This window comes from Tamandua tetradactyla, chromosome 14 (assembly GCF_023851605.1).
Source record: "Tamandua tetradactyla isolate mTamTet1 chromosome 14, mTamTet1.pri, whole genome shotgun sequence".
Lineage (NCBI taxonomy): Eukaryota > Metazoa > Chordata > Mammalia > Pilosa > Myrmecophagidae > Tamandua > Tamandua tetradactyla.
In genome coordinates, this window is record NC_135340.1 from 93079310 (window position 1) to 93092847 (window position 13538).

The 13538-nt window shown below is 39.1% G+C and overlaps 1 non-coding gene across 1 annotated transcript; it reads right to left on the reverse strand.

Annotated features, from left to right (window-relative positions):
• Positions 1 to 7673: 7673 nt before the first annotated feature.
• On the reverse strand, positions 7674 to 7776 carry LOC143656621 (U6 spliceosomal RNA). The gene has a single exon (XR_013162537.1). It is a non-coding gene; the product is annotated as a U6 spliceosomal RNA (small nuclear RNA).
• Positions 7777 to 13538: the final 5762 nt, after the last annotated feature.

Below are 13538 nucleotides of genomic sequence, written 5' to 3' on the forward strand. Positions count from 1 at the left end.
TGCAGCTGTCCACTTTCTCGGGTTCTTGCATATTGTGCAGAACCATCTGTAAAACATACTCGAGTTTTCTCTTCCTCAGTCAACTAATAGTAAGGAACTCCCCAAGAGGCCATAGCTCTGGTCTGGGAAAGAGAAGGTAATGTGGCAGGAGTGGGGGCTGTGGGCATTTGGGCCACTTCCTCATGTAACTTACTTATGCCTTCAGGACCTGCTCTGGCCCTGTCTTGTATATACCATTTCCATTTTACAGTAGAGTGCTGCTGTGCACGCCCAACTTTATGGCTTGGTGGGTCAGACAACAGCCAGCTCGTGATAGGCAGCTCAGGTCTCATGGTAACTTGGTGGCCCATGGTTAAACGTTCAGTCTCTACTAAGGCCCAGTAGCAGGCCAAAAGCTGTTTCTCAAAAGGAGAGTAGTTATCTGCAGAGGATGGCAAAATCCTAAGGGTCTGCACTGTGATTTTCGTTTAAGGGTATGCCAAAACCTCAAACAGCATCTCTATTTGCCACTGGCACTTCCAGCACCATTGGATCTGCTGGATCAAATGGCTCAAGTGGCAGAGCAGCTTGTACAGCAGGCAGAATCTGTTGCAGAACTCTTGTTCCAGTCCCCTCTAAAAACTAGCAGTTTTTCTGGTCACTTGGTAGATGGCCTAAAGTGGCACACCCAAATGAGGAATATGTTGCCTCTAAACTCCAAAGAGGCCAACTAGGCTATATGCTTCTTTTTTTGATCATGGGGAGGCCAGATGCAACAGCTTATCCTTCCCCTTAGAAAGACATGCCCCACACCAATGTACATCTAGAAATTTCACTGAGGTGGAAGGCCCCTGCATTTTTGTTAGATTCATCTCCCATCCTCTGACACATGAATGCCTTACCAACAGGTTGAGTACATTCTACTTCTTGCTCACTAAGTGCAATCAATATGATATCATTAAAATAATGGACCAGTGTGATGTCTTGTGGGAGGGAGAAATGATCAAATTCTCTGCAGACAAGATTATGACACAGGGCTGGAGAGTTGATATATCCCTGACATAGGATAGTGAAGGTATACTTCTGTCCCTGCCAGCTGAAGGCAAATTGTTTCTGGTGATCCTAACAGCTATTGAGAAAAGAGCATTTGACAGGTCAATAGCTGCATACCAGGTACCAGGAGATGTGCTGATTTGGTCAAGCAGTGATAGCACATCTGGAACAGCAGCTGAGATTGAAATCACCACTAGGTTAAGTTTATGATAATCCACTGTCATCCTCCAAGACCCATCTGTTTTCTGCACAGGCCAAATAGGAGAGTTGAAAGAGGATGTGGTGGGAATCACCACCCCTGCATCCTTCAAGTCCTTAAGAGTGCACCCATCTCTGCAATCCCTCCAGGAATCCTGTATTACTTTTGATAGACTATTTTGCTAGATAGGGGCAGTTTTAGTTGCCTCCACTTGGCCTTTCCTACCATAATAGCCCTCACTCCATGAGTCAGGGAACCATGTGGGGATTCTGCCAGTTTCTGAGTATGCCCACTACAATTATGCATTCTGGAACTGGCGAAGTGACCACATTCGGCCTGGAGAAACATTGAACTCACTGAGAGATGAACCTGAATTAAAACTCCATCGATCACCTGAACTCCATGAACCCCTACTCTGACTTGTGGACCAGAGTGATGTTTTGAGTCTTCTGGAATTTGTGTCACTTCTGAGCCAATGTCTAATAATCCCTGAAATATCTGATCATTTTCTTTTCTCCAATGCAGTCACTCTAGTAAAAGGCCATTGGTCTCCTTGGGGAAGGCTTGGGGGAAGGTTAACATTATAAATTTGGGGTAGTGTAAAAGGGTCCTTCCCCAAGGTTATCTGGCCTACCCCCGATTCAAGGGGCTCTGGGACTGTTAATTGTCACAAGTCTAGGAATTGATTAAGGGACCATGACCCTCTGTTTTTGTAATTCCGTTAGACTTTTGTTCACTACATCTAGAGCTGTTCTCCTTATCTAGCTCAAACAAGAATGCAGTACACTGCCCATCTATTTTACTTCTAGGTACCCCCTGTTCTACTAGCCAATGCCACAAGTCTCTGCAAGTCAGATTATTTTGACTGCTGCTTTGAGTCTGCTGTCATTATGGTGGCCACGCCCACTTTGTCAGTGGTGATTAACTGTCACCACCTGGTTTCTGCCAATTCAGGATCCCACCTCCCCATTGTGTTTAAGGATTCCAGCTCAGTGACAGCAGTTCCCACAGTAATATCTGACCTAGAGAAAAGGACAACTACAGAACTCTTCAGGGATGACGGCACTAGTCTCACAAATTTATTCCTCACAGTCCTGGTAAGAGGTGCATCCTCCGGACATTCCTGGGGTGTGTGAACAGGTCTTCCATGATAAATCCACCCTAACATTCCCATCTCTCTAAGCCTCTGGATCCCCTCATCTACGTTATACCACGGCAGTTGTGGGATTTCAACCTCAGGTAATGTCGGCCACCTTTTGATCCGTGTTTCAGCCAACCATCCAAACAAACTGTAATGCCTTTTCTAACCCTTGGAACTACAATATTGGATGCAGAATCTCTGCTTAGAGGGCCCAAATGAATACATTCAGCTTGATCCAATTTTATATTCCTTTCGCCATTATTCCACACTCTTAATATCCATTCACACACATATTCCCCATATTCTGTCTATATAAATTGGAAAACTCACACAGTTCTTTTGGACTATAATGTACCTCATGTGTGATACTTTGTACCTCATCTTTTGGGGCCTGTTGGGACTTTAGCCTAATTATAGGCCTTGAAAAAAGGAAGGGTAGTGCGCTTGAGTCATGAAAAGAGTTGAAACGTCTTTCAAGTCAGTTACCTCAAGGCATTCCCTTGCAGTTTTATCTGGTGAAACGAAATCTCTTCAGACAGAGGAGTGCGGGCTGTTTCCCCAGGGGAGGTGGTTACAGGCATAGCAGGCACTGAAATATTAATCTCTTTAGATAGAGTTGGATGGCAGACTCCTCCAGGCAGACCGGAGATGAGGAAGCCATCTCCTCAGGGCAGACTGGAGATTGTGAGGCTGTTTCCTTAGGGGAGGCTGGAGGTGCTGTAATTGTTTCCTCAGGACAGACCATTACAGGTTTATCCAGCAAAGACTCAGCAGAATCCAGGGTTTCAGTGTCCTCACTGCCGTTATTAGCAACCCATATGTCCCCACCCCAATTTCCAGGACCCCATTCTCTTCCCAATCAATGCCCTTACTTTAACAGCAGACATCCTGCAAGGGTGATAATGTAGCTTACATTGTAAATATGCTACTCACACAATGAGACTCTGGGTCAGGTTTTTAGACATCTCAAGTCTGTGAAATAAAATTTTCTTTCAGGGCACACATAGAAACTTTTATGTGTGTCATACAGCATTTAAATTGTGGATTTGAAGACTTCAGTTCATCTGTTTCTTTCATAACTGTATCCAGCATATCTAAGAACTGCCAGCCAACATCATTATACTTCTTAACTCCACAAAACTCTATTAATACATCAAAAACATTGCCACTTCAATCGTACACAAGTATGATTAGGAGTATCAAATGGTGATATTTTGCATATCTGCATTGCCAACTCATGCTATGGACTGTCAGTCCCATCTGGGCTCTCGGTGCCTTTGAAGATGCTGTACAGTAGTGCCTTTGGACATAATCACAGCCAAAAGTCAATTGTAAAAAACCATTTTTAAGATTCTCTTTCTCAAGAACCACTCCTGGTACCAAAGCTTTGTTCATCAGGGTTCTCCAGGAAAACAGAACCAACAGGAGATATCTGTAAATATAAGATTTTGTAACAGTGTCTCACGCAACTGCGGGGATGCACTAGTCCATATTCCACAGGGCAAGGCTGCCAGCTGGCAACAATGAGAAGATCTTCAATGAATTCCCAGGAGAGGATGGCTGGCTAAATAGAGATGATAGTTCTCTCTTCTGACTGCTGAATTGTCGCCTCTCCCTTAAAAATCTTCAACTGATTGGATTACATCCAAGTGATTGGATTCTCTTTTTGTAGAAGACACTTCTCATAGTTGATCATACACGTAATCAGCCATGGATGCAATCAACTGATTGACGACTTAAGTCAGCAAAATGTCTTCACAGTAAAGGTCAGGCCAGTGCTCGCCTGACCAGACAACTGGGCACCATCATCTGGTCAAGTTAACACATGAACTCATCCATCACATTATCCATTCCCTATTTCATTAATTTTTACTCTAATCTTTATTCTATCCTTCCTTATGTTTGCTTTAGATTTACTTATTTTTCAAGTATCTTAAGGTTGAAGATTAGATTATTGATTTGAGAGCTTTCTTTTTTCTTTATATAAGCATTTACAGCTATAAATTTCCTACTAAGTACCACTTTAGCAGCATTCCATACGTTTTGGGATATCGTGTCTTGATTTTTGCTCATTTCAAAGCATTTTCTGATTTCTCTATTGATATTTTCTGTCATTGCATTGGTTATTTATGTGTTGCTAAATTTCTGCATTTATGCACTTCCCCCAAATTTCCCTGTTATTGATTCCTGTTTCCACTCCATTGTGGTTGGAAAACTTACTAGTATTGTTCCTGTATTCTTACATTTATTTGAGGTTTGTTTTATGGCTCCGCATAAGGTCTGTCCTGGAGAATGATCCATGTGCACTTGAGAAGAATGTACAATTTATTGTTGGGAAACATGTTCTGAGTTGTTAGGTTTCGAGGGTCATTGTGTTGTCCAAGTCTTCTATTTCCTTACTGACCTTCTGTGTATTGTTCTGTCCATTAATAAACGTTGGGTATTGCAGTCTCCAACCATTATTGTTTAATTATCTATTATGCGCATGCTGGTGCATTTAATGGTGTCCTACATCTTTCTGAGGCTCTATTCACTTTTTTATATCACCTAGTTGCATATTCATCGTTTCTTAGAACATTTGCATTATCTATTCACTTTTTGTCATTCTTTTTCTTCTCTGTTCTATGGCTTGAATGATCTCTATCAAACTATCTTCAAATTCACTGTTGAGTCAGTCTAGTGAGTATCTTATTTCAGTTGTCGTATGTTTCAACTCCAAAATCTCTATTTGGTTCACTTTCATAATTTCTCTCTTTACTGATATTATCTGTCTGCTTGCTATTATCCTGTCTTCTTTCATCATGATTTCCTCCAGTTCCGTAAACATGTATTAAATGGTTATTTTAGTTTTTTTCTGATTCAACATCTGATCTCTATCACAGGCAGCTCCTGTGCCTTCTTTTTTCCCCCAATGTATACAATATACTTTTTAATTTCTTCACATGCTCTGCAATTTTTGTTAGAAACAGGACATTTTAGGTTATATATTATAGTAAGTCTGAGTAGTGCCCCTCTGCTCCCACCAGGCTGGTTATTTTTATTTGCTTATTTGTTTAGTGGCTGATTGGATTATTTTAATGCTGTCTACTTCAGCCTCATGGTGTTATCACTAATGTACCTCAGGAAGGTGCAGCTTTCGGTATTCCCACAGTCACCCTGGATGACAGCGATTTGGGTAGGGTCTATTACTTTCTTTCCCTGACCTCAGGGAAATGTTAAGCCCCAGTAATTGTTGGCTGATTGCGATATTGTTTTCAACAATGCCCTGGGACATAAATTTCTTTACACATTAATGCAATCAAGTCTTTGAAAAGATAGTCTCTGAGGTGAGACATGATATATAAATATATATATATATATATTTTTTTTTTTTCTGAAAAGGAGGGCTCCTCGCAGCTATTTATGCTAAGGTTCTCTCCTCAAAACTAGCAGAATTGAAATTTAGCCTGTATCTTGAATCTCCTCCCAATTGCCTTTCACATTGGTTCTTGAGAGCTGCTTTAGGCTTGAAGCGCTTTGAAAAGAGACTGGGAGCTGTCTGTTTTAGAGCTGCACAACGGAGCTGGGGGTGTGGGCCACAGCAAAGTTCTCTCTGGGTGACCCCCGTGCTCTGGGCGTGAAGCACCTGAGAGTAACAGGACTGGAGGCAAAGGATGGACAGCAGCCTAGGATCCTACTGGTTGTCTCCCCCGCCATGAAACCACTTCACAAACAGGAACAAGAGTGATCTGGGCCCCAGTACTCTCAGGGTGCAATAACCAAGAAAGCAGGATGATTTTGATTACTGAATTGTTACATAAATATTCTTTTTGCTTCCTGGCATGTTGGAGTAGACTGGGAAATTCCTAAAATCTCTACATTGTAACTCCGCTGCCTTGATCTCTGATAATGATTGTCTTCTGGCCCTGTGGTTGTAAAAATCTTATGACTCACCTTCATCTGTACCTAGTTATCCCCCAACTTTGGCATCCTGTAATCACTAAAGACAGCCCTAATGTTTGTCAATGAAGGGTGTTAGGTCCGCTCAGAACTAACCCACCCCAAGTCCGAGGTTGTCTTGATGGCCGAGACTGGATCTAACCAAAGTGGGCCCACCTGACGTGCGCAGTAGCTCAGATTTTTTTTTTTTTTTTATTTTTTTTTTATTTTTTTTTAAGGAAAGACAGAGAGAAGGAAGGAAGGATAGAAGGAAGGAAGGAAGGAAGAAAGGGAAACATTTTTAAACATTTTCTTGTTTTTATTGTATTCTGTTTCTCCGTTTTTGTTACATGGGCTGGGGCCGGGAATCGAACCGAGGTCCTCCGGCATAGCAGGCAAGCACTTTGCCCGCTGAGCCACCGCGGCCCACCCCAGTAGCTCAGATTTTAACCCATAAGTCACCTAGACCTCATTCCGCCACTGTGCCCATCATCCTAAATCCTGCCCATTTTTTTCTCTAATAAGGCTATCAAATTACTGCAGATCAGGGAGACAGATTTTGGGACACTAGGCTGCCTGGTCTTCTATTACCTGCCTAGCGATAAACTCTTTCTCTCTTTGAAACCCAGTGTCTCAGGAATTGGTTACTGAGCACGTCAGGTAGAAGAATCCATGGCCTTTGTCTGGTAACAGTGCTGCACCCAAGGAAGTGCCTCTGTTTCATCAGTGGGCGCTGGATAGGAGAAGGGGGCCCTCACCTATCAACCACACCTGACAGGGACTCAGTCTAAGTAACAGGCAGCTAGGGGAGAGGGTGAGAAATACTGATATCCTGCTTCTTACAGGAAGGACGTCCTCCCTGCGGTGCTGGGGGAGAGAGAGCCCTGTGTACTTGGCTTCAGCTGTCTGGAGTGGAGTCTGGCATGTTGAGATGGAAGCTGGGAGGTAAGGAGCAGTCTGGTTCTAATACTGCAGACCTCTGCCTTTCTTACCAAAATTTTGTAGATATTCTTGAATAGATATTTCTCCAGTTGCTGTTCATCCTTAGGATCATTCCCCAAAGCCTCAATATTTTTTGTAGTTCTCACAGCCTCACTGGAGGGCTGGCCATCAGAGATGCTCACACTGTCAATATGAAAGTCAGTATTCTGAAGCTTTAATTTTTTTCTCTCCCTCTCTGTGTAATTTATGGCAAAAAATTTTTAGTTGCATCACACACTTATACAAATAGAATACAATACAGCCAGTGAACAACTTTGTATGTTTATGGGTGTGGGAAGAAGATAATGATAGATTAAGGGAAAAAGGATTACAGGATAATAAGAATAATGTTTCATTATTAAAACCTATCTACAAGGGTATATGAGAAAATATACAATGAAGAAAAATATGGAATGTTGCCTGAATTTGTGTGACATCTTTGTGCAGAGACCGTGCTCATGTTCTCTGTATCATTCCAATTTTAGCATATGTGCCACCAAAGCAAATACTCCGGTTTCAATTTTATTTTAACTAATTTAAATTAAAAACCCACATGTGGTTAATAACTACCATACTGGACAGCACGTCCCTAGACTTGGTTTCTGCTTGTGGTGATGTTGCATCGCCCCAAAATTTAACATGACATTTTTTGATAGGTTAAAAGGTTTGCTATACTATCTAAAAACAGTCCAAATCAAATGTCCAAAATGAAGCAGACCCAAGTATATCTAACTTCTGCAAGCGTACCTACACAAAATTGTCTGAACTCATTAGACACAAGAGAGGCACTTTTTTGTTCTCTTCGTGTTTTTTTTTAAGCCAATATATTTTATTTTTTGAAGCAGTTTTAGGTACATAGAACAATTGTGCAGAAAGTAGAGGTGGGCTCCTTACCATATACACAGCATCCGCCATTATAAACATCTTGTCTTAGCATGGTACACTCGTTACAATTGATGAGCTAGTATTGATACATTATTATAAACTATGGTCAGTACTTTACATTAGGAGTCACTCTTTGTGCTGTACAATGTTATGAGTTGCTTTTTTTTTTTTATAAACATGACACAATGCTTCTATTGTTTGTTCAGAAATGACATGCACAATTTCAAGGGAAGGAGATACAGTTTATACATTGTTGTATCCTCAGCAGTTAGCACAGTATATGATACAATAAATATTTTTGAACGAATGATAAAGTACATAAATATAGTTACAGTTCCAAACTTAAGATTCACAACTAAATTTGAGGCAGATGATACATTAAAAAACACAAAAATGTTCACTTTTCATGTCTTGGATCTTAAACGGTATCAGCAAAAAAAGTATATCAAATGTATTTCATCTTATATTAAAGGAACTAAGTAATCCCACAGAAATAAATTTTATGGACAAGTACATTCCATTCAAAATAAATGTATAACTTATTTTAGCTCTTTGATAGAAATCTACTAAAATGCAATAACCTCTTCCTTGTGTTTCTAAAGAAATTCTTCTTCTGATTTGAAGTCCACATCATTCCTATAAACACTATGTATGTATTATGCAGTAATAGAGGTGTCCTCAGGGTTCTATAAAGTTAATATTGAACTTAGGAAGAACTGGATAAGAGGAAGAGAGGGAGAAGGAGAGAAAGGAAATCTTTCAAAGTTTGGCTTTTTGTACTTGTGGATTTTGAACCCTGTGAATATATCACCTAGTTCACAAAATATAATTAAAGATAGAGAAAAGAAAGTGATATTCAGGTTTCTGACTTGATAAATTCAGTAGAAAAAAATGATCTTTCATCAAGATAGGAACAATGGAAGAAGAGGATTTGTTGAATTGTTTTGTCTTGTGTGAGTCAGGGAAGGAAATTATAACCTAGGTTTGGGACACAGAGTTTCTGGAAGTGAACAGTGAAGCAGAGACAAGAATACTCTTATGAGTTGCTTTTAACATTTTTATTGTGGTGATAATATATACAACATAAAATTTCCCATTTAACCACTTTATATAATAAATAGTTTTAATGACATGCACAGTGTAGTGCTACCATCACCACCAGCCATTACCAAAGCCTTTCCATCAACCAAAACAGAAACTCTGTACTCATTAAATATTTCGTTTCTAATTTTTAGGTTCCTTTATTGGAGTAAGATTCCTGACAAATATACAGTGATATAGTTACTAAACTATAGAGACCTCTGCAGAAGAATTACATACTATCCATCTAAACAGGTTTTGATACACTTTGCCTCTTGATGGAATAGTTCCATTTATAGAGTTTTATATATCAAAAGCTTTGAATTTGACCAGGCTGGACATTATTCATCTCTGAAAATGTTAAGTGGCATTGAACTTTAGATCCTATATTATACAGCATTAAGTAGCTTCTCAAAATGTTATATGTACAGTGGCATTCAGCAGTCCAAGCAGAGTCCGTATCTCACCTGGATTCACATAGTTGGGTCTCAGTTGAAATAACTTTACTAGATAGCTGGTACTCAAATAAAAAAGTAATCTTGACCTGAATTTCTCACCAACAGACTTCTACAGTGAGAGCCCATCTTCTTGGCCACAGTTTAGTGCCAGTGAAGACATGCTGGCAACTGCCCCACATGTAACTTGGATTTAGAGCACCAGGTCTGGCTGATAGTGGTGCAGACACTATTTTCATTGTTATATCCAGGTAAATAAAGGCCCATTTAAAAAGAAAAGCCAATTCAGAAATTCAAAAACAAGGGTAGAAACCCTCAAGGAACTGAGTTTTGAGCAATCTGATTTCCCCAGTGATGTGGATATTTTCAGAAACTGATGGCAAATTGTATCCACAATATTTCCCAGCTATGGATACATTAATACATTGGCTCAAATCCCTTTAAGCAATTCATATACCTCTGTGGTCATCCTGCAAAGTGTGTATCAAAAAAGCTGGAGAAAGGGTATGTTCTAGTTTGCTAGATGCCAAAATACAACATACCAGAAATTAATGGTTTTTTAAAAAGGGGAATTTAATAAGTTGCTAGTTTACAGTTCTAAGGTCAAGAAAATGCCCCAATTAAAGCAAGTCTATATAAATGTTCAAATTAAGGCACCAACAAAAGGTGATCTTCACTAAAGAAAAGCCAATGGGGTTCAGGGTTTCTCCCAACTGGAAAGGCACATGGAGAACATGGTAACATCTGCTAGCTTTCTCTCCAGCCTCTTGCTTCATGAAGCTCCCCCAGGGTCATATTTCTTCTTCATCTCCAAAATTGTTGGCTGGTGGACCCTGCCATGGCTTTCTTGTCATTCTGTAAAGGGACTCTCTCCAAAATGTTTCCTCTTTTAAAGGATTCCAGTAAAGTAATCAAGACCCACCTGGAATGGGTAGCGACACGTCCCCACCTAGGCTAGTTTAATACTCACACTTGATTGAGTCACATCTCCATGGAGATAATCTAATTAAAGTTTCCAATATACAGTACTGAATATAGGGGCTGGAAGAAATGGCTGTTTTACAAAATGGGATTAGGATTAAAACATGGCTTTTCTAGGGTACATAAATCCTTTCAAACCAGCACGGCTGATTAGAGAGGAAACCTGTGAGGTCAGAAGCTGGAGGCAACAGGACCAGGACAAGGGCCAGCACAGCAGACACGCCTTCCTATGTGACAGACGTCGGCTTTCCTCAGTCTGGATGCCTTAGTCTGGACAATTTTAAGGCCTTAAAACTGTAAATTTGTTATGTAATAAATTATGTTTATAAAAGCCATCCCATTTCTGGTAAATTACATTCAGCAGCATTAGCAAACCAATATATCAAGTAATACAAATCTTCCAACTTTGTTCATTTTCAAGATGTTTTGGCTCTTTGTGGCCCCTTGTCTTTCCATCTGAATTGAATAATTGGCATTTCCATTTCTGCTGAGAAGGCTGTTAGATTTTTTATCAGGACTGTGTCGAATCTGTAAATCACTTTGTAATACTGAAGTCTTAACAATATTTGACCTTACTCTACATAAACATGGGACGACTTTACATTTATTTAAATTAAACAATGTTTAATAGATTTCTCTGCACAAGTCTTTCATCAGACTTGTAAGGTGGTTTGTGTGGTGACCTTGTACCCCACCATATTGCTGAATATATTTATTAGTACTATGGCTTTTTTGCAGATTCTTAAGGATTTTCTATATATAGAATCTTGCCTGTGAATAGGGATAGTTTTGTCTTCCTTTCTGATCTACATGCCTTTTATTTCTTTTTATTGCCTAATTGCTCTGGATAGAACTTCCAGTTCGATGTGGAATAGCAGTGGTGAAAGCAGGCATCTTTGCTTGCTCCTCCTCTTGTGGGGAAAGCTTTTAGCTTCTCACCATTAAATATGATGTTAGCGGTGGGTTTTTCATAATTCCTCTGTATTTTTAAGGATGTTTTCTTCTATTCCTAGTTTTACAAGTGTTTTTAATGAAGAAAGGTGCTGGATTTTGTCAGGGGATTTTTTCCATCAGTCAACATGATCATATTTCTTTTTTTCCCTTCATTCTATTAGCATGGTGTATTACATGAACTGATTTTCTTATAGCCTTCTTTGCATTTCTGGGATAAAACTGACTTTATCCTGACATATAATCTTACTAATGTGCTCTTGAATTCGTTTGCTAGCATCTTATTTAGGACCTATGCCCCTTTTTCTTAAGGGATATTGGTATGTCATTTTCTTTTCCTGTGATAGCTTTACCTGATTTTGGTTTTATGATGATGCTGGCCTATGAGTTCAGAAGTGTTCCTCATCCTCATATTTTGTGGAAGAGTTTGAGAAGGATTAGTCTTATGCTTTTTTTAGTGTTTGATAAAATTCACCAGTGAAGCCATCTGGTCCTGGGCTTTTCCTTATTTTGTAGGTTTTAATTACTGGTTCAAACTCGTTACTTGTTATTAGTCAGGTGAAATTTTCTTCTTTTTTTTTATTGAGTTACGGTAATGTGTATGCTTCCAGAATTAGTCCATTTCATCTGTTGAATTTTTTGGTGCAGTTTTTCAGAGTATCCTTTTATATACCTTTTTACTTCTGTGAAGTCCATGATAATGACTCCCCTTCCCTTTATGATATTTTTTATTTGTGCCCTCTCTCTTTTTTTCTTTGTCAGTCTAGCTGTAGATTTGTCATTTTTATTGAGCTTTTCAATGAACCAGTTTTTGGTTTTCTTGATTCCATGTATTTCTATTTTCTAATTCACATCTCTGTTCTAATCTTTATTTCCTTCTTACTGTTCACTTTGAGTTTAGTTTGTTTTTCTGTTTCTAGATCCTCTAGGTGTAGAGCAAGTTACTAATTTAAGATCTTTCTTTTTTAATGCAAGCATTTAGAGCTATATACTTGCATCCCTTAAGTTAGTGTGTTGTGTTTTTGTTTTAATTCTTCTCAAAATATTCCAGTTTCCCTTCGAATTTATTCTTTGACCCATTGGTTAAGAATATATTGTTCAATTTCCACATATTTGTGAAATTTCTAGTTTTCCCCATTACTGATGTCTAGCTTATATTCCATCGTGCTAAGAGGATATACTATGTATGCGTTCAGTTTTTTAAAATGTTATTGAGACTTCTTCAATAACCTAACATGTAGCTTATCCTAGATAGAAAACTATGCACAGTTGAGAAGGATGGGTACTCTGCTGTGGTGGGATGAAGTGTTCTATATATGTCTGCATGGGCCAGTTGGTTTTGAGTATTGTTCAAATCCTCTATTTTCTTATTGATCTTGTGTCTTGATGTTCTATCCATTATTGGATGTGGTGTATTGAATTCTCCATCTACTGTAGAACCATCTATTTCTCCTTTCCAATCTGTCAATGTCTGCATTATGATTTGGAGGCTCAATTGTTAGGTGCATTTATAATCATGATATCTTCTTGATGAATTGACAGTTCTTTGGGTTTTGACAAATTTTTAACGTCATATATCCATCACCTAGAATAGATTCACTGACCCAAAAATCCGCTTTGCTATGCCTATTCATTCCTCTCTCCATCCCCACAAACTTCTGGAGCCTTGTCTCTATAAATTTGCCTATCTCAAAATCATATAGTTGGTTAGGAATGTCTATCCCAGAATGTCCTATAGTATGCAGCCTTTTCAGAATGACTTCTTTCACTTAGCAAAATGCTTAGTCTTAAACAACCACAGTCCATATTTTCTTGTGGCTTGTCAACTCATTTTTTTTTATTTGCCAATTATTATTTCATTGTATTTCATCTTCTTTGCTTCCAATTTTTGGCAATTATGAATAAAGCTGCTATA